General features: G+C 44.3%; 1 protein-coding gene across 1 annotated transcript in view; it reads left to right on the top strand.

Annotated features, from left to right (window-relative positions):
• The window catches only part of CABLES1 (Cdk5 and Abl enzyme substrate 1), a 98,377-nt gene that overhangs the window by 3,605 nt on the left and 68,064 nt on the right, over nt 1-26,708 (top strand). The window lies entirely within an intron of this gene.

Raw genomic sequence — 26,708 nt, 5'->3', positions numbered from 1 at the left:
ATGCAAACGCTCGTTCGTCGGCTGATCACATGGTTTATGCAGCCTATAAAATCCTTATTGTCCGCAGATCTCCCAATGCAAAGGGATGTGCTACTGACAATGATGCAAACTTATGGGGACCGTACAGTCGTATTAACGATTGATCTTACCCATACAGTAAAGCATCGGCCCGTGTAAAAGGACCTTTAAGTGTGCACCGATTGACTTGTTATATTGTTGACCGGCGCCCATGTAAACCCGCCGTTACACTAAGGCTGGATTCACACGAGCATGTTCGGTCTGTAAAGGACGGAACGTATTTCGGCCGCAAGTCCCGGACCGAACACACTGCAGGGAGCCGGGCTCCTAGCATCATAGTTATGACTGAAAACATGATTAAAGTACGGGACAGTTGTCCCGCAGCGAGGCAGGGACTCCTAGCGTCGTACATAATGATGATGCTAGGAGCCCGGCTCCCTGCAGTGTGTTCGGTCCGGGACTTGCGGCCGAAATACGTTCCGTCCTTTACGGACCAAACATGCTCGTGTGAATCCAGCCTAACAATGAAAATGATTTTGCACGTTTTTGACGGTTAAATGAAAATGTAGTCCACGCAATAAATTGTTTACAATTTATTGAATTATTAAATGCATGTCCCGAATATGATCAACGAGAACCAAACATAATCAAATGTACCTGAAACATTCTGGAAGGATTATAAGTTTGTTGTATCTGATCGTTCTGGGGTCACAGCTGTTATGAGTAGTGTTATGAAGCCAAAAAATTGATGAGGCAAATGTTTGAAATTGTGCTGTATTTTTGTCTCTTTTCACACTAGTGTCACGTTTATAACGGAGCTGTGAAATTTATGTCAAATCTATTTTTGCATGGACTTTATGCATCCTATTGACTTATAATAGGGTCCATTAGGTTTCTGCTGAAGTACTGGTATTTTGTTATGGTGTGAAGAAGGCCTAGTGCGCACCACATTTTGGCCCTATGTTTAGTGTGTACTTCAGGAAGGTTGCCGACGCACACTATAAATATGTCCATAGGGCTTCCTTAGCCTGATGGAGGCCAAAGGAGTGCTCTTTTAGCCTCTGTTGGGCTAATATACGTTGGTAAACTCCTTTTTTTTTTTTTTTTTAAGGATGGAATAGCGTAGTAGTCTCCGCTATTCCATTCTGAGGGATCCCACAAAAAAAAGTACATTGCGCAGCATATGTTTGTTGTTTTAACATTGATGATTGATGCCAATGTATGGCATCCGTCACAGGTATACATTAAACATATGTGTCAGAGAGCCTCCCTAGGGCTGTAGTCCTTGAGAAGAGCATTACGAAACACTCTGCATGGAGATTTTTGCCCTGGGGCACAGCGCTCCCGATGCTCTGGCCGGGGAATCTGGCATTGTAAAACTCCTGACATCACTTTCCATATATGGACAGTGACATCAGGAGCTTTCCCGGGCACAGCGCTTCAGGTAGTGCCCTGCCCGGGGGGGGGGTTTGGGTGACATATCCTAGTGTATGCCTATACGGTGGGATACGTTGCAGCCTTCTGTCGGAGGAATACATCAGAAGTCCTGACGTATACCTCCAACGGAAGGAAAAACCTTAAGGCTGGGTTCACACGACCTATTTTCAGACGTAAACGAGGCGTATTATGCCTCGTTTTACGTCTGAAAATAGGGCTACAATACGTCGGCAAACATCTGCCCATTCATTTGAATGGGTTTGCCGACGTACTGTGCCGACGACCTGTCATTTAGGCGTCGTCGTTTGACTGCCTCGGCAAAGAAGTGCAGGACACTTCTTTACAACGTAATTTGAGCCGTTCTTCATTGAAATCAATGAAGAGCAGTTCAAGATTTACGAGCGTCACAGACGCCTCGCATAATACGAGGAGGAGCTTTTACGTCTGAAACGAGGCAGCTGTTTTCTCCTGAAAACAGTCTGTCTTTTCACACGTAAAAGCCTCTCATCGTGTGCACATACCCTAATATGTGAACAGTCTTATTATTTAAAATGTGGGACTATACTAAGGTTGTGTGCACAGTTTTTTATTTTTTCATTTACTATTAGATTTGGAGACCATGAAGGTGACAGATCTTAGTTTCCAGTCCGTTTTTTAAGCTTTTTTTACCAGTAATAGGTTGCTAAAATTTTGATTGGATTTCTTCTGCGACAAAAGTAGCCGCTGCCAGAGGTGTCTGACCGCATCTCGTCTCCTTTTCCCCACTGAAAAAAATAATTCACGGTTGGCCGTTGAGATTGGGGCCATAGCGGGCGTCCAAAGGAGCTTATGGCCAGCTGTACGCCACATTAATAGCTCATGCACATGGCTGTATTATGGATTTGTTTTGTAATAGAGCTCCTATAGAGGTGCATGAGCCGTCTACTGTACCTCTCTATGTCTTTCATTTCATACGATGTTTTTTCTGTTGGATTCTACAGTATTTGAATCTAACTGATAAAAAAAAATCGGGCATGCTCAAGCGCACTCCATATTTGTGGAGCTATTCTCCCCTGGAGTGTTGCTTCGAGGGGAAACTATACCTGTCTGTATAGTAATGCACGGAGGCTGTATAGCTCTGTACAAAAGGAGCCGTACAAGCTCTGTACCCTGCCATACAGACTGCATGCACAGGGCTCTACCGTGTTCATGACCTCTAAATCCAAGTCTGCACATATCGAAAAGCAGCATGTAGCGCTTACATAAACCCCATGAAAATTTGAAACCAATTGACCACTGAATAGAAACTGGGACTTTGAGGGCGAGGATATGCCACCATAGTCCCTTGTATAGTGAGAATTCTGGTAATGAGAATGACAATGTTGCTGAAGTTGTTTCTTTTCGTGTTATTACTTTGTATGTGTTTCTGATCACTGCACATCCAATATTTGTCACTTTTCAGCCTCATTGGGAAAGTGCCAGTGATTACACTGTTTAGTAGAACATATGAGAGATTCAATGAACTGTAACCCGCTCTGCAGATGAAGCCGCTCATTACAAGTGCTGTGCACTCCAAGAAACCGCAGCGCCATCTTCATTTGTTAATTCACATACTCTGTAGGTCATGAATCATTTGCTTTCTTTAACCCTATCTGGTTTTATTGCTTCAGCTGTTTTAGAAGGCAGATTTTAGCAAATGTGCTGAGTAGTGCAAAGGCGCAAAGTAGCCCATCATCCCAATGATTTGTAGAATTCGGCCATCATTTATACTTCAGTGGTCTCCCCATATGTTTGTTTTGATGTCAAACAGTATGACGTTCTTTATAGTCTTGTCTCCATACCACGTGACAGTTTATTTTGTACCTAATGATCCAGAATATACAGCCACCTAGTAGTACGTTATGTATTTGGGTAAATTCTATAACACCTCACAATGCTTCCATGCATAAATAGGGTATTTAGGTAACGCTAAACCTATTTTATGTTACACACTAAACATAAGTATGGGACACTGCCTTTCATTCATGGACCAAGGTAGTAAACCATGTGAATAGACAAAGTCCAAGCAAAAATAGTGGAACTGGTCAAATACTGTGTGAGCTAGCCCCACCTGTCGGCCTCTAGACCCCCATTTTCTCTGGACTGCGCAAATCTGTGATTCAGGGGGTCACGGTATAGCAGTGCTTAATATAAGCAGTACTATACAGCGCCTTCCCCAAAAAATTAAATGGCTATCTTTTATATACACAATGATTTTTTTTTAGAAATAAATGAGCAGCAGTGTCAGGTGGGTTTTGCACAGATCCTATTTAAGGCAAGCTGGGTTCACGTATAGCGCTGGAAATGCATTTGCAAAATGTTATAGTTTCACCACCGTTTTTCCCGCGACCTGTGAACCCAGATAAGAACACGTGAGCAATTGGGTGAGGTGGAGAAAGAGAGACCCCTGTAGGGAGGTTGATGGGGTCAGCAGTAGACCTCAAGGAGGGGCAGATGACCCTAGAAGATCACACTGTTGGACAATACTCCGTACGGTATTCATCCGGTCAAAATGACGGAACCCTTGCACAGCGGAGACTAACTGAAACCATTGGCACCGGATCTATCACCATTGAAATCAATGGTGATGGAAACGGAAACCTACGGTTTCAGTTTGTGTCGGTCAGGGCTCCGTTCTGACGGAAAGCTCAGACGAAACGGAGCCCTGACGCAGATGTGAACGAAGCCTAAGTCCAGTATTGTGTAGAGTCCCCCTATCCCTATCGGTAATGAGGCTAATTGGGACGGTTCCTGTACCTAATGTGCCCCGGGTGGGTCTAGATGTCCCTAAAGTTTGACCGCAGTGCTGCATTCCTATCAGATGATGACCCTGACTGGAACATTGCCCTAATTAACAAGAGCCGTAGTATGCCCCTAGCGAGAAGAAGAACAACCGTCCTGACATGGCATGTTTTTGTCTATCGTATTGTTTACTCCTCAGGGGATCACAGTGTAGTCAAAATACGGTACGAATCCTCACACCATATAGCTTAGGCAAATGGGCAAAACAAGAAAGTTTAAGTAAACAGCCAGTGGGCATTACCTCTTATACGGGCTGTTGACTCGCTGTGTGTGACAGCTTGTTTAACCCCCTTAGTGACCAGCCCATTTTAGGCCTTAATGACCAAGCTATTTTATTCGTTTTTCTATAGTCGCATTCAAAGAGCTATAACGTTTTTATTTTTTCGTCTACATAGCTGTATGAGGGCTTGTTTTTTGCGGGATTAGTTGTGCTGTTTAATAGCACCATTTTTGGGTACATATAATTTTTATATTAACTTTTATTAACCTTTTTTGGGGGGGATTATAACAAAAACCTTAAATTCCGCCATTGTTCTATGCGTTTTTAAATTGACGCCGTTCACTATGCGACGTAAATAACATGTTACCTTTATTCTATGGGTCGGTACGATTACGGCGATACCACATATGTGGAGGTTTTTTTATGTTTTACGACTTTTGCACAATAAAAACACTTTTGAACTAAAATTATTTATTTTTGCATCATCGCTTTGCAAGAGCCGTAATTTTTTTATTTTTCCATCAATGTAGTGATTTTTTGGGCTTGTTTTCTGCGGGACAAGACGTAGTTTTGAATGGTACTGTTTTGGGGTGCATGGGACTTATTGATTCATTTTTATTATGACTTTTTTGGGGGGCAATGGAAAAAAATTGCAATTTCGCCATGGCTTTTTGCGTTTTTTTTTTTACGGTGTTCACCTTGCGGTTTAAATGACATATTAACTTTATTAATGGAGTCATTACGGTCGCGGCGATACCACATATGTGTACTTTTTTTTTTTTACACTTTTACTAAATAAAACCACTTTTTATGGAAAAAAATGATTTTATTTATTTTTTTACTGTACTTTTTATTAATAATCTTTATTTCACTTTGATGACTTATTTTATTAGTCCCACTAGGGGACTTTACTGTGCGATGTTCCGATCGCTGCTATAATGCTTTGGTATACTTCGTATACCAGAGCATTATTGCCTGTCAGTGTAAATCTGACAGGCAATCTGTTAGGACGTGCCTCTGGCGCGTCCTAACAGGCATATGTCCAGGGCAGACCTGGAGGCTTTTATCAAGCCCCCGGCTGCCATGACACCCCATCGGAGACCCGCGATTGCATTCGCGGGCCGCCGATGGGTGACAGAGGGAGCGCACTCCCTTTGTAAACAAAGTTAAATGCCGCGGTCGCTATTGACGGCGGCATTTAACGGGTTAAACGGCCACGATCGAAGTTTACTTCGATCGCGGGCGTTGGAGCAGGAGCTCAGCTGTCATCAGACAGCAGAGCCCCGGCTCCTGCCTGCACGGGAGACCCGTGCAGGACTTAGACTAGGCTGACGTGAAAAGGCGTCAGCCTAGCCTAAAGCCCATTAGTGACTCACGTGAAAAGGCGTATTGGTGGTCACTAAGGGGTTAAAAAGCCTAGGCTGATCAGAATGTACAACTCTTCTGTACCACTGCGCATGTCCGGAGTGTGACATAGTCACGCTCGGATGTGTGATTTGATGGGGTGGGAGGTTAGACAGTGTTACTGTGTGGTGTTCACCAGTAACCCTGCTCCAGTGAGTATGCCCAATAGGACATATAGTGTACTCCCGTCAAGATCACAACATCCATTAGGGGCCAGTTGTCTGTAAGCATCGCTTGTAGAACACCTGCGGCGTCCTCCATAATTCAATCTGTGCGATAAGCAGTTTAGCTCCTTCATTTAACTAAGCAGGGTTTCTTTGGCAAAATGTGTGGTAAGGGTCCCTGCATTGTTGAAAAGGTACACCGAGCTTGTTATATACAATAACAGCTCTTGCACTGCACACGACCGAGAATAAAAAGTGTTCAAATAGTTGCATGTATCCAAAAATGGTACCTATATAAACTATAGCTCGTCTCGCAAAAAACAAGCCCTCATATAGCTCCGTCAACGAAAAAATTAAAAAGTTATGGCTCTCACAACTTGGCGACAGAAAAAATACATTCTATTTACAAAAGTAATTTTATTGTGCAAAAAGTTGTAAAACATAGAAAAGTGCTATAAATTAGGCATTGCCGGAATCGTACTGCCCCCCAGAATAAAGGTAACATGTAATTTATAATGCATGGTGAACGCTGTATAAAAAAAACTATGCCAGAATTGCTGTTTTTTGGTCATCTTGCCTCCCAAAAAATAGGATAAAAAGTGATTAAAAAGTCACATGCACCCCAAAATGGTACCAATAAAAACTATAGCTCGTCCCGCAAAAAAAACCAAAACAGCCCTTATACCACTATGTCTGTCAAAAAATAAAATTAGTTAAGGCTTCGATAAGTCAGGAAATAAAAAATATGCAGATGTGCAGGCCCGAGGCGAACATTTCTTCTGTTTCAAGAGACGAATTATCAAGGCCCTAAAATTAGGGAACTAGAAAGGGGAGGGCCCAAACATATCCGCTGGAAGCGAGGGTGCCTGTATTATACCAGGACACTTCGCACCTTTGCAGTTTGGGGAATTTTGCTGGGGAGTGTGGACCAAAAGGGGGATAAGGAAGGCCATTTATCAGTACGACACCGGCCTGTGCAGAAAGGATTGCTTCACAGCGTAACACACATCTATGGATTATTTTACAGTTTTTTTAATAACCCAATTATTATACCACCTGACTATGCCCCTGATATACTCTGCCCAGCTTACATGTGCCCCCACAATATAAACGGAAACACCAGCAATACTCAAACTACTACCAAGCAAATCCACACTCCAAAAGCCAAATGGCGCTCCCTCCCCTCTGAACTCGACAGCGTCCCCCAAACAGCAGTTTACTTCCACATATATGGCATCGCCATACCCGGGAGAACCCTTTTAACAATCTTTGGGATGTGTGTCTCCAGTGGCACAAGCTGGGCACGACCTATTTGCCACTGAAATAGCATATCTAGGGAAAAATTGAAATTTTTACATTGCACCATCCGCAGCGCAATCATTTATGGAAAAGACCTGTGGGGTGAAAATGCTCACTACACACCTTAATAAATGCCTTGAGGGGTGCAGTTTCCAAAATGGGGTCACTTCTCAGGGGTTTTACATCAGAGCCTCTGCAATTGTGAACCAATACTTTGTAAATCACCAAATTAGGCCTCAATTTTACACGGTACTCTTTCACTCCTGAGCCTGGTCAAATGTCCAGGCAAAAGATTAGGGCCACATGTAGGGTGTTTCCCAAACCGTGAAACACAGCATAATAATTAGAGCGCTGTCTTGTTATGGTGGTACAGGCTGGTCACCACATATTGGCATATCTATGGAAAAAATCCCATCGAGTACACACTAATTTCTGTAAAACACCTGCTGGGGATAACATGCTCACTACACCCCTAGGTGAATACCCTGAGGGGTGTAGTTTCCAAAATGTGGTCACTTTTGGGTGGTTTCCACTGTTTTGGTCCCACAGGGGCTTTGCAAATGCGACATAGCGACCAGAAACCAATCAAGCAAAATCTGCACTCCAAAAGCCAAATGGCACTCCTTCCCTTCTGAGCCCTACTATGTGCCCAAAAAGCCGTTTATGACCACATATGGGGTATTGCCGTACTCAGGAGAAATTGCTTTACAAATGTTGGGGTTCTTTTTATTTTTTCCTTTTTTTGTTGAGTAAATTAAACATTTTGAGCTAAAGCTACATCTTATAGAAGAAAAGGGATTGTTTTTATTTTTACTGTCCAATTCTAATAAATTCTATGAAACACCTGTGGGGTCTAAATGCTCACTACACCCGTAGATGAATTCCTCAAGGGGTGTAGTTTCCTAACTGGAGTCACTTTTTGGGCGCTTTCATTGTTTTGTCCCCCTCAGGGGCTTTGCAAATGCGACATGGCCTCCGCAAACCATTCCTGCTAAATGTGATCTCCAAAAGCCAAATGGCGCTCTTTCCTTTCTAAGCACTGCCGTGTGTCCAAACAGCCGTTTATGTGGGGTATTGTTTTACTCGGGAGAAATTGCTTTACAAGAATGTAGATTTTCATTTTTATGGCCTTCCAATAATTTCTGCAATAAACCTGTGGGGTCAAAATGCTCACTATACCCCTAGATAATTTCCTTGAGGTGTGTAGTTTCCCAAATGGGGTCACTTTTGGGGGATTTCCACTGTTTTGGAACTGCAAGAGCCCTTCAAACCTGACATGGTGTCTAAAATATATTCTAATAAAAAGAAGGCCCCAAAATCCTCTAGGCGCTCCCTTGCTTCTGAGGCGGGTGCTTCAGTACATTACCAAACTAGGGCCATATGTGGGATATTTCCTAAATCTGCAAAACCTGGGCAATAGATATTGAGTTGCGTTTCTCTGGTAAAACTTTCTGTGTTACAAAAAAAATGGATTAAAAATGAATTTCTGCAAAAAAAATTAAATGAAATTTGTAAATTTCACCTCTACTTTGCTTTAATTCCTGTGAAACGTCTAAAAGGTTAAGAAACTTTCTAAATGCTGTTTTGAAAACTTTGAGGGTGAAGTTTTTAAAATGGGGTGACTTTTTGAGGTTTTCTAATGTATAAGGCCCTCAAAGCCACTTCACATCTGAACTGGCCCCTGTAACAATAGCCTTTTGAAATTTTCTTGAAAATGTGAGAAATTGCTGCTAAAGTTCTAAGCCTTGTAACCACTGGCGTAGCTATAGGGGTCGCAGCGGTCGCAATTGCGACCGGGCCCCGAAGCCAGGGGGGCCCACGGCCCCCCGCACCACATCAATAAAAAGTTACTATAGTAACTCGGGCCGCGGGCCCCTGTTACTATAGTAACATACTTTACTTACCTTCCTGGTTCCGGATCGCAGCGGAATTCCTGACGTCAAGCGCTGTGCGCAGGGCATGACGTCACAGCGCTATGCCGCCGCGCACAGCATCGAGACTACAGAACTCCCGCCGCGGCCGAAGAGGAAGGTGAGGTTAGCCCTGACTGGCGGGGTCTGACTCCCGGGACCCGCCTATCAGCTGTTTTGAAGGGGCCGCAGCACTCGTACGAGAGCTGCTCCCCTTCATTCCGGTGACACTGTGAATCGGTGTCGGCGATTCACAGTGTGGGCGAGTAGTGAAATGAAGGGGAAGCAGCTCTCGTACGAGTGCTGCGGCCCCTTCAAAACAGCTGATTGGCGGGTCCCGGGCGACACATCAGCTATTGATGGCCTATCCTGTGGATAGGCCATCAATGTTTAGGGACTGCACAACCCCTAAGCCTACGATGTAGCAGGCTTAGGGGGCCCATGAGACAGGATCACAGATTGTGTGATCCTGTCTGCTGGGCCCTGTATCTAAGCCAATCACATGGTAGGCTTAGATGCATGGCCCATGTGTGATCCTGTCTGCTTGGCCCTGTATCTAAGCCTACCACACTGTAGGTTTAGATACAGGGCCCCAGCACACAGTAATCTTATACTGTATAAGATTACTGTCTGCTGGACCCTGTATCTAAGCCTACCTTGTGGTAGGCTTAGATACAGGGTCCCACAGACAGTATCACACATGGGCCCTGTATCTAAGCCTTAGGGTATGTGCACAGACACTAATTACGTCCGTAATTGACGGACGTATTTCGGCCGCAAGTACCGGACCGAACTAAGTGCAGGGAGCCGGGCTCCTAGCATTATACTTATGTACGACGCTAGGAGTCCCTGCCTCGCTGCAGGTCAACTGTCCCATACTGTAATCATGATTACAGTACGGGACAGTTGTCCTGCAGCGAGGCAGGGACTCCTAGCATCGTACATAAGTATGATGCTAGGAGCCCGGCTCCCTGCACTGTGTTCGGTCCGGTACTTGCGGCCGAAATACGTCCGTCAATTACGGACGTAATTAGTGTCTGTGCACATACCCTAACACATGTGTTACTAATCATTTTTTGTGTGTTTTCTTGCAGGTTCGGTCGTTGGACTACGGCGGATTCCAGGACTACTTCGATGACAGCTTTTTTTTTATTGTCAATAAAATGGTTAATGAGGGTTGTGTGTTTTTTTTTTTTATTTCAATAAAATATTTTTTCTATGTCTTTGTGGGGTTTTTTTTAAACTATATTACTACCGCCTTAGTAATGGCCGCCGGCTGATTGACAGCATCCATTGCTAAGGCGGGGCTTAGTGTTAGCGGATGCAGAGGCTAACACTAACCCCCTTTATTACCCCGGTACCCACCGCCACCAGGGGTGCTGGGAAGAGCCGGGTACGATCCAGTACCTGACAATCTGTAATGATGGCCGGCCACTGGGGTGGCCGCAGGCTGGTATTATCAGGAGGGGAAAGGCCAAAAACAGTGGCCCTTCCCATCCTGGTAATGCTGCCTGCTGCTGCTTTATTGTATCTGGCTGGTTATGAAAATGGGGGGGGGGACCCCACGTCATTTCAAAAAAAAAAAAAAAAAAATTGGAAAGAACAATGTCAGGTCCCCCCCAATTTTCATAACCAGCCAGATACAACACAGCAGCAGCAGGCAGCATTACAAGGGTGGGAAGGGCCACTGTTTTTGGCCTTCCCCAGCCTAATACTACCAGCCTGCGGCCACCCCGGTGCCTGCCCGTCACTACAGATGGTCGGGTACTGGTTTGTACCCAGCTCTTCCCAGTACCCCTGGTGGCGGTGGGTACCGGGGTAATAATGGGGGTTAGTGTTAGCCTTTGCAACGGCTAACATTAAGCCTCGCCTTAGTAATGGAGGTTGTCAATCAGCCAGCGGCCATTACTAAGGCGGTGATAATAAAGTTTAAAAAGATACGAGCACATAGAAAAAATATTTTATTGAAATAAAAAAACACAACCCTCATTAACCATTTTATTGAGAATAAAAAAAACGCCGTCATTGAAGTCCTCGAATCCGAAGTCCAACAACCGAACCTGTAAAAAAACACACAAACACAAAAATAATCAGTAACACATAAAGAAGCAAAATTATTATTCTTACCTATCCTGGGTCCAGCGCTGGAGACGCAATGTCAGCGAGCTGGGCCCTGTATCTAATCCTATCATGTGTGATACTGTCTGCTGGGCCACTGTATCTAATCCTATCATGTGTGATACTGTCTGCTGAGCTGTGTATCTAATCCTATCATGTGTGATACTGTCTGCTGAGCCACTGTATCTAATCCTATCATGTGTGGTACTGTCTGCTGAGCCACTGTATCTAATCCTATCATGTGTGGTACTGTCTGCTGAGCCACTGTATCTAATCCTATCATGTGTGATACTGTCTGCTGGGCCACTGTATCTAATCCTATCATGTGTGATACTGTCTGCTGAGCTGTGTATCTAATCCTATCATGTGTGATACTGCCTTCTGAGCCACTGTATCTAATCCTATCATGTGTGATACTGTCTGCTGAGCTGTGTATCTAATCCTATCATGTGTGATACTGCCTTCTGAGCCACTGTATCTAATCCTATCATGTGTGATACTGTCTGCTGAGCCACTGTATCTAATCCTATCCATAGTTTATAGGGTCGTAGTGCTATAGATATGCTATGCTGTCTCATATACACACTTTTTTTTGGGGCGGACACATATGTATTGGGGCTATTTCCCGGACATTTTAAGCCCTGAGGGTATGTTCACACGGCAGCGTCCGTAACGGCTGAAATTACTGTGCTGTTTTCAGGAGAAAACAGCACCGTAATTTCAGCCGTAATGGCATGTGCAGGCGTCTTTCGCTGCGTCCATTACGGAAGTAATTGAAGCTGGTTTTCCATGGAGTCCATGGAAAACGGCTCCATTTACGTCTGAAGAAGTGACAGGCACTTTTTTACGCGCCGCCTTTTGACAGCGGTGCGTAAAAAAAAATGACCGTCGGCACAGAACATCGTAAGACCCATTCAAATGAATGGGCAGATGTTTGCCGACGCTTTTGAGCCGCATTTTCGGACGTAATTTAATGCTAAAACGCCCGAATTACATCCGTAAATAGGGTGTGTGAACCCAGCCTTAGTGACGCCCCGGCTGCTAGTGCTGCATTGTTGGGTCACTTAGGAGACCCAGCGATGCAGCTGAAAGCTGCGGACCGTCGGCCATGAGAAGTTTGCGGGGGGGGGGGCCTAGTAAGAATTTTTGCATCGGGGCCCATGAGCCTCTAGCTACGCCCCTGCTTGTAACGTCCTAGAAAAATAAAAGGATGTTCAAATACACTTTGCCAATCTAAAGTAGACATATGGGGATGTTAATTAGCAACAATTTTGTGTGGTATAACTGCCTGTCTTACAAGTAAATACATTTAAATTTAGAAAAATGCAAATGTTTGCAATTTTTTTTTCTAAATTTTGGTGTTTTTCACAATTAAATACTGAATGTATCGACCAAATTTTGCCACTAGCCTAAAGTCCAATGTGTCACGAGACGACAATCCAGGAATTGCTTGGATAGGTAAAAGCATTCCGAAGTTATCACCACATAAAGTAAAACATGTCAGATTTGAAAAACGAGGCTCTGTCAGGAAGGTCAAAAGTGGCCAAAGAGCGAAGGGGTTAAAACCCACGCCATAGACTATTTACGGCGTGGGTTTTAGCTTGCTGTCCAAGCGATCGGGCAGCTGAATGTCGGGTCTCCGGCTGTCAGTGACTGCCGGGGACCCTGAGGAGAAGATAGAAGCAGCTTTCGCTGCTTCTATCTTCTCTGATCTCTTCTATACAGCTCTCAATGAGGGACAGACCATAATAATAAAAAAATAAAAGTAAAATAAAGTGCAAAAAAATGAATGAATAATAAATACACATAAAATACCCACCCCCAAAAAAAGTATTCCCCCCCCCACCAATCATTATCGTAACGCTAGCCCTGACCCAATTACCCTAATATAGACATGTAATATATAAAAATTTACAGTAAACAAGGACAATCACAAATAAAAGGTCTATTTTAGGGTAAAACTATGTTATTACCAGAAAAAAATAGCTAAAATGTAAAAAAAAAAGCTAATTTTTTAGTATTTTAAAATTTTAAGTCTAAATAGCAAAAAGGGTGTGTATAAAAATGGTAAAAAAAAGAAATCTGCATTGTCTACGGAAAAGACATCGCAAAAGTCACGTCGCTAGCCCAACAAATAAAAAAAGTTTATAGCTATTTAACACATTCTAGAAATGGCTAAACGATGTCTGGTCCAGAAAGGCTCAAAATAGCCCGGTCCTGAACTGGTTAATCTTTAAGAAAATCTATAATCAAAAATTAGATGATCAGGACATTCTTCCATCCTTTTTTTTACTGAAAAAAGGATGTCATAAATATTTTAGAACAATTATTGGCAGAAAATGCCAATTAGGAGATCAATGAGAGGAAAACGCAAGTACCTTCAGTAGAAATTCAGAAAACCACTCTATTAAAATTAAAACCTAAATTGAATAATATGGCATCAATGGAAATCTGTCCACAGGTTAAGATCTTTGTAAATTTGGTAACAAGACATACTGGAGCTACCATGCAAAAATTAGATAAGGCCATTCTAGTCTCCTGACTAATATTGTCTAAGTGAATTTAAAAACATGAACGACGTAGTATTTAAACGTTCCGGCAGAGGCGGCAATCTGGCCAAAGGAAATGTATGAGTCAGAGGCAAAGGGACAGCTTCATGACAAATCATGTTATAAGTCCTTATGGGGGATCTTACTATTCAATTTCTTAATGAGTATGAAAAAATCATAGAGGATGGGCTCAAGGATAGAGCAATTATGAAGAATGAAGGGACGTAGTTGAATGTCCGACATCCAAGACAGCCACGTTCTATATGCTGCCAAAGGTACATAAAAGTACAACCCAACCACCTGGTAGACCGATGGTGTCTGGCCCTGGATGCCTGAAAAATGTAGCCAGTGGTTGGATAAAGAACTTAGTGGCTGTGTTTATAGTCTTCCATCATATACTAGAGACACGATGCAAGTTCTAAAAGAACTAGAAGGAGCCAATCCGGATGAAGGTGAACTCCTTGTCACATGCGATGTGGAGAGTCTCTATACGAGTATAGGACATGATCCAGGCTGCACAGCAGTACAGTTTTCTCCCATGCATCTTCATAAATTTGTCGTATCTTCGGCTGTCTGTGCGCTAAATGAAATCTAGTAAATGCAATGGGCTGCGGGTGCCCACTTACCCTTCTGTTAAACTCTGCACACTTCTTTTAAAAATGGTGCGAGTGGGGTAAATATCTCAAAAGTCGCAATTATTAAACTTTTGGGTCGTTCACAAAATTTCTACGACTTAAAACTGGCGTAGGAACATTGTAAATGTCCCCCTTTTTATAGAGAGACTAGTAAGTTTGTGTACCTCTGTTTACAATGCAACACACTTTTGTGTCTGACAATTCAAAGCAGTTTTTCTTGAAAGTGACCACTTCTGTCTTCTCTTTAGCATCCCTGGCAGTCTGACTGCCAAGCACCTGAATTTCAGCTGCCCAATCGCTCAGGGCGATTATACAGTGGGCGGTCCTGTAGTGGTTAAAGTGTGCAATATATTAGTGACCTATTAGAAGTTTGGATCGGTGGGGGTCTGGGTCCTGAGACCCCCACCACCGCTTAAACGAAGGTGCAGAAGCATTCTTCCTCTTTGTGATCAGCACACCCTGTTCTACTGAAGCTGGCTAACATAGAACGTCTATGTGATTAGTCTTCAGCCTAACAGGGAGCGAGCGCCAATCATACCCAAAGATGCTGAGCGCTTCGGCACCTTCGCTTCAGTGATCGTTTGGGTCTCAGCACCTGGAGCCACACAGATCCAAACTTCTGATCTGTCTCTCCATGATTTATGAAAAGTTTGTTAAAAATACAGGTACTCTTTAAATGTAATGGACCAATCAGTCCCAACCAATCAGTCTCCTCAGACAACCCCTTTAATATGGGAGCTACATGGGTCAGGCAGTTGAGTTTGCCAGGGGGAAGTTGGCGTCACCTTAGCTGTAAGAAAAATTTAGTATTACATGGCATCCATTCATGTGAATAATACATTTAGTAGCCGAGCCTGCCATATTGGGATGCGCTGTTTGTTAGCTACTGTACACACTGGCTCATAGATGGGGTCCAGAGTGTTGGAGGAACTGTCGAGTACCCTAAAGCAGTTCAAGGGATGGCACCTTTTAACCTCTTCATACGCTGTGCCGCAATAGTACGTCGTAAGAGGGACTGCATTCCCGCACTCCAACATACTGTTGCGGCGCAAACATAAACTGTCACAACCAGTGACATATCGCAAATAGAACAGAAATGGCGGCTATCATGGACAGCTGACCATCTCGGTCATCGGCCGGGGACCAATCAGAGCGGTCCCATTCCGGCGATCGCTGTGTTTGGCAGAATTGACAGACCAATCACAGCACTTCAGAAGCGATAGAATAGTAAACTGTCACTGTTAGTGACAGATTACTAAATAAGACAGTGATGGCAATTGTCATAGACAGCTGACCATCTCGGTCATCGGCCAGGGGACCAATCAGAGCGGTCCCTTGCTGGCAAAGGCTGTGATTGGTCTTTCAGAACTGACAGACCAATCACAGTATTATTTAGTAAAAACAAACTGGCTGGATACATTAACCAGCTCTGATCTCCTCATTGTGTGACAGAAATCTGAGGAGATTAGAGCTGAGTTACCTGAAGAGCCCATGAAGAAAAACATAGTTATCCCATACTGTGTCCTATCCATTACCCTTTGTATCCCCCAGTGATCCCTCTCACAGCCCCACTGTGATCCTTCTTTTTTTTGCTTGAGTAAAAAGAAAAAAAATAGTTTTAGGGTTAGTTCGTTTGTGATAGTTAGGGATTTTATAGAAAATACCCCCCAAAAAAAGTTAATGTCTCGCCACCTATATACCACCGAGGAGGCGTATGCTATTGTCTGTTCGGACACAGATCGTGACGAGGAGTCCCAATTTTTTTTATCATCTTCCTCCACTTATAATGAGGAACCTTCTCGAAGGCGCAGGCGAGGTGGCATTGAAAGTCATCCTACTGCAAGCCACACCGTCTGGCTGCCCCCCTCTATGTATACACCCCATATTCCTGATTTTGTTGCTCATTCAGGAATAAAAGTGGACATCATGGGTTACAGGGAAATAGATGTTTTAAGAATTTTTTTTTCTGATCTAATAGTTGTGCAAACCAACTTATACGCAACGCAGTTTCTTGCCACTCGTCCCAACTCCCATTTTGCCAGGACCCAGAGATGGGAACCTATCTATTCATTTGAAATTATGACATTCTGGGGGCTTTTGCTAAATATGGGCCTAATAAAGAAACCCACAATTAGGTCATATTGGACTACAGACGTCCTCTATCATACCCCAATGTACTGGGCTGTAATGCCCAGGGAACGTTTTGAAGCCGTCTTAAAATTCTTACACTATAGTGATTAACTCCCTGTGTTCCACCCCAAAATTACCCTAACTTTGACCGGCTAAATAAAATAAGGCCACTAATACATTTTCTGAACATGAAATTCCAGGAGGCATATATCCCGGAGAAAAATATATGCATCGACGAGTCCCTAGTCCCCTTTAAAGGCAGTCTACACTTTCGCCAATATTTACCTAATAAAAGGGCGAGCTACGGAATAAAAATGTATAAACTCTGCGAAAGTGATTCTGGATACACCCACCGATTTAGAATATATGAGAAGAAAGATTCAAAAATAAATCCCCCAGACTGCCCCCTTCTCTGGGAATAAATGGACGAATTGTGTGGGACCTCATACAGCCACTTCTAAATCAGGGATACAACTTGTACCTTGATAACTACTACACCAGTATGTCCCTTTTTAAATGCCTCCAAGACAAAAACACGGTAGCCTGTGGCACAATTCGCCACAATTAGCGAGGCCTCCTAAATAATTTATAGCTGCTAAAATGAGAGCCGGGGAATGCAGAGTATTGTGCAGCGATCAGATCCTGCTCATGAAAGTTAGGGACAAAAAAGACGTCCTGATGCAGACCTCAATTCATGGCGATGGCACCAGCCCTGTCCAAATACATGGGGCGAGTACCAGAACCTCCAAGCCTGTATGCATACAGGATTATAACAAGAACATGGGTGGAGTTGACCTCGCCGATTAAATGATGCAGCCAATGAGAAAAGCCAGATCATGGTAGAAAAAACTAGCTGTCCATCTGGTTCAAATGGCCATGTACAATTCTTTTGTCCTTTTTTTTTTTTAGGAGTGCCGGCAATCAGGAAACTTTTCTTGGTTACCAAGAAAAAGTCATAAAATGCCTTATTTTTGGAGAACAGGAGGAAGCTGGGGCAAGTAGGGCTACTAGTGAGGTCACTAGTGAGCCAGCATTTCCCCAGTGAAGTGCCTCCTACTGCAAAAAAAACAAAAAAGGAAAGCCCAAAAGCGATGTGGTGTCTGTTCTAAGAGAGGGATCAGGAAGGCTACAACGTATCCGTGTGACACATGCCTTTCTAAACCCGGCCTCTGTATGAAACAACGCTTTCAGATTTATCATACCTCCCTTGACTACTAAATTAGATTATAATTATTTACTAGTATCGCCCTTTAACAATTTTGTCCATTAAAAATTATATATTTTAAAAATTCTAAACTATTATTTCTACTATCAAAATGCCCACAGATAAATTGGCATTCAACCAAAATACCAAACAAAACTAAAAATTCTCATTATACCCCTTGATGAATACTTTGGGGATGTAGTTCTCTAATTTGTTTCTGGTGAATGCTTCTATGTTCTGGCACATGAGTCTAATTTAAAAAAAAAAAGGAATTCAGAATTAATTCTCCAGTTTCGTATTCATACCTCAAAAAAAAAAAACGGTGGGTCAGCATGATCGCTACACCCCTTGATAAATACTTTGAGGAGTGTACTTTCCAAAATAGGGTTACTACTCCAGGTTTTTTTTTTTTTTTCATTTTACCTCTGAGCCTATGCAATTGTGGGCCAATACTGTGCAAATCACAAAATGACACCTAAAAATGCACCTGTTGCCCTTTCACTCCTGAGTCCTGTCATACGTTCAAGCAAAAGAGGAAAAGTTGTATGTCCAGGCACCTCAAAGATTTTGCAAATGCGACATGTTGCCCAAAAGCCATTTCATTTAAATATGAGCTTCAAAAGCAAAATGGCGCTCTACGTCCTTCTAAGCCATGTTGTGTGTCCAAACAGCAGTTTATTACCACATATAGGGTATTCCCGTGCTCAGGAGACTTTGCTTTACAAATGTTGAGGTTCTTTTTCTCCTTTATCTATTGTGAAAATGAAAAGATGTGAGGTAAAACTAAATTTTATTGGAAAAAATTCCAGGCCTAACTCCAATAAATTCAGCAAAACACCTGTGGGGTAAAAATGCTCACTATGCCCCTAGATGAATTTCTTGAGGGGTGTAGTTTCCTGCATGGGGTCACTTGGGGGTTTTCCATTGCTTTGGTCCCTCTAAAAGTCAAATGGTGCTCCGTCCCTTCTGAGCCCTGACGTGGGTCCAAATAGCCGTTTATTAGCACATGTGGGGTATAGCCATAATCGGGGGAAATTGCTTTACAAATGTTGGGGTGCTTTTTCTCCTTTTATTCCGTGAAAAATTAAAAAATTCTGTTTCTACAGAAAAAAAGTAGATTTTCATCTTCACAGTATGATTCGGCAAAAAAACCTGTGGTGTCAAAATGTTCACTATACACCTACATACGTTTCTTGAGGGGTGTAGTTTCCAAAATGCGGTCACTTTTGAGGAGTTCCACTGTTTTGGCACCACAAGACCTCTTCAAACCTGACATGGTGCCTAAAATATATTCTAAAAAGAGGCCTGAAAATCCACCAGGTGCTCCGTTGCTTCTGAGGCCTGTTTTTCAGTCCATTAGGACACTAGAGCCACATGTGGGATATTTCTAAAAACTGCAGAACCTGGGCAATAAATATTGAGTTACATTTCTCTGGTAAAATTTTCTGTGGTACAAAAAAAATGGATTACAAATTAATTTCTGCAAAAAAAAAAGAAGACATTTGTAAATGTCACCTCTACTTTTCTTTTATTCCTGTAAAACGCCTAAATGGTTAAAATAATTTCTGATTTGTGTTTTTTTTTTTTTTTTGCGCTCCTCTAATAGCAAAGACACCCTGTAAGCTTTTACTTTGTGACGTTTAGTTTGTTATGCACTGAATATGGCCTATGTCAAGAATAACGTTTCTAGGGCTCTTTTCACACAGGTTTCTGTTTGTGGTCCTGCTTCTGGGAAAAAGGTATTTAGGTATTGCCTTTTTTTTTTTAATGCTGATCCTTAAATACCCCCAACAGGTCATGATTGCCTTGGGCCAGCTTGACACGAGCATAAGACATGCACATTTTACCACCTGTTTTATGGATGAAAATACCAAACAGACTGTGGGTCTGTTGACCTGAACTAGAAGCATTATAGGGACTGATAATGCTGTTCGTTCGGGTCATCAGAACCCCAATTTGCAGCCATAATATGGGCACAGAAATGTGTCCATATTACGCTAAATGCATGGATTTACAAGGTAGCCCAAAAATCTGCAAATGACACCAAATTTTTCTAAACATTTTTGGGCATGATCTATTTGACACATCTCACACAACATATTTAACACCTATCTCATCTTCACGGCACCGTTTATCGCCAAAATCATATAGTAAAATATCAAATGTGCTGCACACAACTGCGTTGAGGTTTTTTTCTATTTTGTGGTCCGTTGTTGCTGGGTTTTTTTCAGATGTTTTTCCCATAAGCTTCTCTTTAGGAATTCAAAAGCGCAAGAAAAAAAAGCTTAAAGGGAATGTGACACTAGAAAAAAATTTATATATTTTTTAGTTAAACAATTAGTGTTTAGGTGATTTAAACATTGTTCTAATTTTTTTAATTTTTTTCACGAGTCAGGAAATATTATAAATCAGATTCTAATTTATAATATTTCCCATTGCTGGTCACTAGATGGAGCAATTCCCAAAATTGCAGCATTGCATGTGGTAAAGCAACCATATTGCTTTATGCTGCAAAATTTGAGAAAACTCACTCGCTCTAGTGAGCTCTGAGAATCCCCCCCCCTCCTTTATCCTGGCTAGTGCCGGGATAAACGAGGGGATTGAACGGTCAAACCTCCTACACTGTGTGTCGCCATTTTTTGAGCTAACACACAGTGTAGTAGGTTAACATACACTAGTAAACACACAGTAAAACACTTACATACACAGAAATAACTTACCTGCTCCAGCCGCCGCCGCTCCCTCCGGTCCGTCCGCTCCGTCTGCTCCCTCCCGCTCCAAGTGCACAAGTCCGGAAGCCGCGACCGGAAGTAGTAATCTTACTGTCCGGCCGCGACTTCCGGTCCACAGGAAAATGGCGCCGGACGTCGCACAGTTCAACTTGGGCTGTGTGGGAGCGGCGCATGTGCCGTTCCCACACAGACAGCGTACAGCATAGTGGATGGGACGGGACCCGTTCGCATTCACTATGGGACTGTATGTGCCGTATTCCATGTCTGTATGTGTCGTTAATCGACACATACAGAAATTGAAAAAAGGGGGGCGTGGCCAGCAGTCGATGGCGCCGGTCGCATAAACTGAGAGCTCCGCGCCCTGCCACGCAGATCCAGCAGCCTACAGCGGGGAAAGGTGCCTCATATGGGGAAAAAAAGACCCCAAGGGTCTAGACTCACCCCTGCAGCACAGCACCAGGTCGCCGCCGCTCCACCAACGATCGACGGCTACTTTCTTCGGCGGCAAGCCACGCCGCTCCCTCAGCCGCAGCCATCTTGGACAGCCTCGTGTCAGAAGGAAGGGGAGATGTCCGAGCAGGGAGAGGAGACAGTGCCCCACGTACAGGGTAAGCTGAATAGCCGGATGGCTAAAGTTCACCCTCCCAGCTCCCCTAAGCTGTCCTCCACCTCGTCCTGTGAACAGCAGGGAAGGGGGTCCCCTATCCCAGGAGCAATGGAGGCCAGGCCACGAGGAGCATCAGCTCAGTCAGAGGCCCCAGTACACCTGCTTGAACCACCAATGTCACAGCCCTCAGCACAAATGGCCCTACAGATTTGGCCTGCACCTAAACCCCAACGGCCCACGATCCAGCAGCCGGGGAGGAGAGACGATCTGGGGGATACACCATCTTTGACCCCCTATGCCCAGGCCCCTGCATATGCCTCAGATTCTGACCTGGAGGATTCAGCCTCACTTCCTTCAGATGTGCCCCCTATGTGGAGGGAATGTTTCTCACAGTTGCCCACTAAAGAGGACTTTAAGAGTATGATACAAGAAGTGAAGGCAGCTTTTCGTTCAGAATTGGCGGGGGTGTCGCAGCATATACAGCAGATTGCTACGAGGGTGGAGGCTTTAGAAGATGACCACGATGCCACTAGGCGCCATGTTTCTGTGATACAGTCTTCAGTGTCCTCCCAGCTGGCGTCCATTAGAGATATGCAACTGCATCTAGAGGATTTGGATAACAGAGGTCGCCGTCATAATATAAGGATAAGGGGCATACCGGAGCCCTCGGGGTCTGAAGATCTTCCCATCGTGTTAGAGACTATCTTTAACGACCTTTTGGGTGCACCCCCGTCTAATCGGATACCGCTTGACAGAGCGCATAGAGCACTGAAACCAAAATCCATTACATCTCAGCCCAGAGATATCATCTGCTGTGTCCAGGATTTCCGCACTAAGGAGGACATTATGCTTAAAGCCCGTCAGCGTAAAGACCTGGAGTATGCCGGTGTGCCGATTCAGTTATTCCCGGATCTCTCCTGGATTACGTTACAGAAAAGACGTCTGCTTCGTCCACTTCTCGCAGCCCTACGGGACCACAATATTATTTATCGATGGGGGTTTCCGTTCTCCCTTACAGCCCGAAGAGATGGTGTTTCTGCAACCCTGAGGTACCCAGGGGATTTGCCTCATTTCTGTGACTCCCTTGGTATACCAACGCCCAAGATGCAGAATTGGGAGACTCCTTTGCCGCCTTCGTCTCCACCTCCAGTCTGGCAGTCGGTCCGAAATAAGCGGAGGACCTCTCCAAGACGACAGTCTACCCGAAGTTCACCAAGACCTGATTTGAATTGATTGACGCTGCGCAGATACACGGCACCTCCGTAATATATGTGAAGGAGCCTGGTCACCCATACCAGCTGCTCCCTTCGCCAGTTGCACTATCCTAGGCTAAAAATGCATTTAGGATTATATTTCTGATTTTATGTTGTTTCGCTTTAATTCGTTAACGTAAATTGTGGCAGGGCGCGATTGCCCGGGATACACTTGGCTCTTTCACCCCCTTTTTGTTTTTTCTCGGCCTGTACGTATTTATACGTACTTTTGTACTAGGTTCCTCGACTGTTGAGACCCGACCTCCTTTTTTGATAGGGGTAATTTGTTTTGCAGTTCTCCCTCTGTTTTTAGAGAGAGTTGCAAAGGGTAATATTGTATTACCAGTTTTCTTTTGCTTTAATATCACCCGCCCCAGGGTATAGTATTCTCCCTGGTAGTATTTTCTGAGTGTGTTTGAAATTCATTGATCTCATGCATTTCTCTTTGTTCTCACTGCAGATATGTGTATTGTCTCCCTGGTACGTCTTTACCCCAGTGTCTTTCCCTTCCCTCCTACTTTCATCCGAAATAACACTTGAGACGACAGTGAATCCTCCAAGAACCTCCAAGGTAGAAGGACGCCGTAGAACACTGCTTGCTTTGAAACCGACATGGGACTGGCCCCGACATAACTGTGAGCTGTATACATCCGCACTTTCCACATCATTCTTTGCTCTTTCATACATCTTTGACCATGGTTAAATTTGTCACACTTAATGTCAAGGGTCTCAACTCCAATGTGAAGAGACGCTTGCTTCTCAGGGAGTTGAAATCGCTTGGAGCGGAAGTTGCTTTTCTGCAGGAAACACACTTAGATTCATCCGGAACTTTCCAATTTGCCCGAGGGGCGTATCCTGCTGTGTACTCTGCCTCGTCAGGTCGCAAAAGGGAGGGGGTGGCCATTTTGATAGCAGCTTCCTGCCCCATACAAGTTCACACCTCACATCTAGATCCGAAAGGCAGATATGTTATAATAGAGGGGACTTTGCTTGGACAGCCCATCGTTTTATGTAACGTTTACTCTCCTAATACCGCACAGATTCCATTCCTACGTAGACTCCTTTCTAAACTCCAGAAGCTTCCTAGGGGGGCATGGCTGGTGGGAGGAGATTTTAATGTCCCGTTCTCCACGTCCATGGATAGGGTCTCTCTTACACACGCTACTCCGACGCCCACCCTTACAGGACTTTCTACACGTTTTAGGCAACTAATTAGAGAGCACCAGCTCTATGATTTGTGGCGAGTGGATCACCCAGGTGATAGGTCCTATACCTTCTTCTCCCATACGCACAGCACTCATACACGCTTAGATTACTTTTTTGGTAATGTCCCGGCCCTCCGTGCGCTCCAGGGGGCGAATATAGACCCCATCTCTTGGTCAGATCACGCACCAGTTTCTGTGTCCCTACAGATAGGGAAACCAAATACGAGAGTATGTCATTGGCGCTTAAACGAAACTTTGATTAAGTCCCCTTCTCTTAGGGACAGCCTGGCCGGGCATATGCGGGAATTTTATGCACTTAATGAGGGATCGGTTCCTTCAGTATCCACTCTTTGGGAGGCGCATAAGGCGGTGATGAGAGGGCAATGCATAGTAATGGGATCTAGATTGAAAAGAGACTCTCGGGCCAAGCGGGTGGCTCTCCATCGGACAATTACTAAGTTGGAGAGAGAAATGGGGATTAAACCGGCGGTCCCGACACTACGGAAATTGATAGAGGCTAGAGCACAACTCAAGGACTTAGCTATGAAGGGGGTAGAAAAGTCATTACTATACACAAAAAGGAAATATTACGACAAAGGTAATAAGGCGCACTCGCTTCTGGCCAGACTATTGCGGGATCAGGCGACTGTTCGTACTCCACAGGCGGTTCGGGATAAGGCGGGCATACTCCAGCATCACCCAGACACGATAGCCACACTTTTTCATGACTATTATAAATCCTTATACCACCTGCCAAATACCTTACCACCTGATCCGGCTCGTCGGAGGGAAACGCTGCAAGCATATCTCTCTTCCTGTGCTCTCCCTAAACTGAAAGATGAGGAGCTTTCATCCCTGAATGCCCCGATCTCTGCGGAGGAATTGTTTGATATATTGAAGGACCTCCCTAGTGGTAAGGCCCCTGGACCAGATGGCTTTACATATGGGTATTATAAGACCTTTGCAGAGATCTTGGTTCCACGGATGGCTTCGTTATTTAATGAATTCCTACAGGGTTCTCCCATCCCTCAAACATTCCTGCATTCTCATATCACGCTGATCCCTAAACCGGGTAAAGACCACGCAGAGTGCTCCAATTACAGACCCATAGCCCTTCTGAATTCGGATCTAAAAATTTTCACCCGTCTTCTAGCTAATAGACTCAATGTTTGGCTCCCTTCTTTGATTCACAAAGACCAAGTGGGCTTTGTGCCTCTTAGGCAAGGAGGAGACAACACACGAAGGGCCCTTGACCTCATTGATGCCCTCCAAAAGCAAAAGGAATCGGCGATCCTTCTTAGTCTAGATGCAGAGAAGGCGTTTGACCGCTTGGGATGGCCATTTATGTTCGAAACTCTAAATTCATTTGGGATTTCGGGCCCTTATTTGACAGCACTGCGTGGTCTCTACTCCAAACCAACAGCGGCAATTAAACTCCCACACTCCACCTCCCCTCCGTTTCAAATCTGGAATGGTACACGTCAGGGGTGTCCCCTATCCCCACTTTTATTTGTGCTATGCATAGAACCTTTAGCAGCTCAAATACGGAAATCCAGGGATATAGCGGGGGTCCAGATACAAGATAAAGAGTTTAAGGTTTCCCTGTTTGCAGATGACGTCCTCTTGACTATCACTAAACCTCATACCTCCCTCCCTAACCTTACTACAGTTCTCCGTAGGTATGGGAGGCTGTCAGGATATAAAACTAATACATCTAAAACGGAAGCGCTCCCTCTTAATGTCCCACACCAGGAGCTCCAGCTACTCAAACACAACTACACCTACAACTGGAAGGAAACCTCCCTGACTTATTTAGGAGTTCAACTCACTCCCTCCTATACGTCGGTTTACAAGGCTAATTTCCCCTCTCTGTTTGTAGAGCTACGTCAGCTAATGGCCAGGTGGGATCCTCTTCCCATGTCATTTTTTGGGCGCATAGCAGCGGTCAAAATGACCTTGCTCCCTAAATTACTGTACTACTTTGAGACTTTGCCGGTAGCAGTACCTATGAAGGAATTGCGGGCTATGCAGTCTTCTATCCTCAGGTTCATATGGCACTCCGGCAGACATCGAATTCCGAAATCAGTTTTATTATCGGGTCGATCTGCGGGTGGACTATCGGTCCCTGATGTGGTGAAGTACTACTGGGCGGCACACCTCCGTCGCATACCCAGCTGGGTGTCTTTAAGGGCGTACAATAAATGGACCGAAATAGAGAAGCTATGGATGGCCCCGGTCCACCCAAACTCCCTGTTATGGGGTGACCCACTAGTAATGCCGACTGCATCTTTATTGGGTCCCATGAGATTTCAAAGGGAGGTGTGGGAAACCTGTAAAAACCGCTTCCATTTGGCATCGGGTTGCCCGCCCTTGACTTCGGTACTCTACACTCCCACTATCCCGGGGGGCACTACCTCCCGAATAGTCCGATTGTGGATGGGAATTGAGGTATTTCACCTGGCTGATATGGTTGATCCCCACACGCAAGAGCTTCACCCGTTTTCATACTTTCAAAAACATCATAATATTCCCTCCGCTGCGTTCTTTCACTATCTTCAGGTTAGACATTACATGCAGCAAACTTTTAGATCCACGCGGGTTACTGCACCTACAAGCTTCGAAAGGTTATGTCGGTATGCTACCACCACTAGGGGGCTTATCTCAGCCATTTATGCATTATTGCTATCCCCGGAGGGTTCCCCTCCGCCTGGGCATAGATACATGTTGAAGTGGGAGGCCTTACTGAATAAATCCATCCCGCTCTCATTGTGGCAGATTATTTGGTCGCAAGCAGCTAAAACCTCCATCTGCACTGCATATAAGGAAAACCAATATAAAATCCTTATGTTTTGGTACCATACCCCTGCCTTTCTGCATAGCTTCAATCCGGGTATTCCGTCGGATTGCTGGCGATGTAGAGGTCAGAGAGGTGATCTGTTCCATATTTTCTGGAGCTGTTCACTGGTACAACAGTATTGGTTGGAAGTTAAGAACTTGGCATTG

Source organism: Rhinoderma darwinii, chromosome 5, assembly GCF_050947455.1.
Source record: "Rhinoderma darwinii isolate aRhiDar2 chromosome 5, aRhiDar2.hap1, whole genome shotgun sequence".
In the NCBI taxonomy this organism is placed as follows: domain Eukaryota; kingdom Metazoa; phylum Chordata; class Amphibia; order Anura; family Rhinodermatidae; genus Rhinoderma; species Rhinoderma darwinii.
This window is presented reverse-complemented; position numbering and strand designations above follow the sequence as displayed.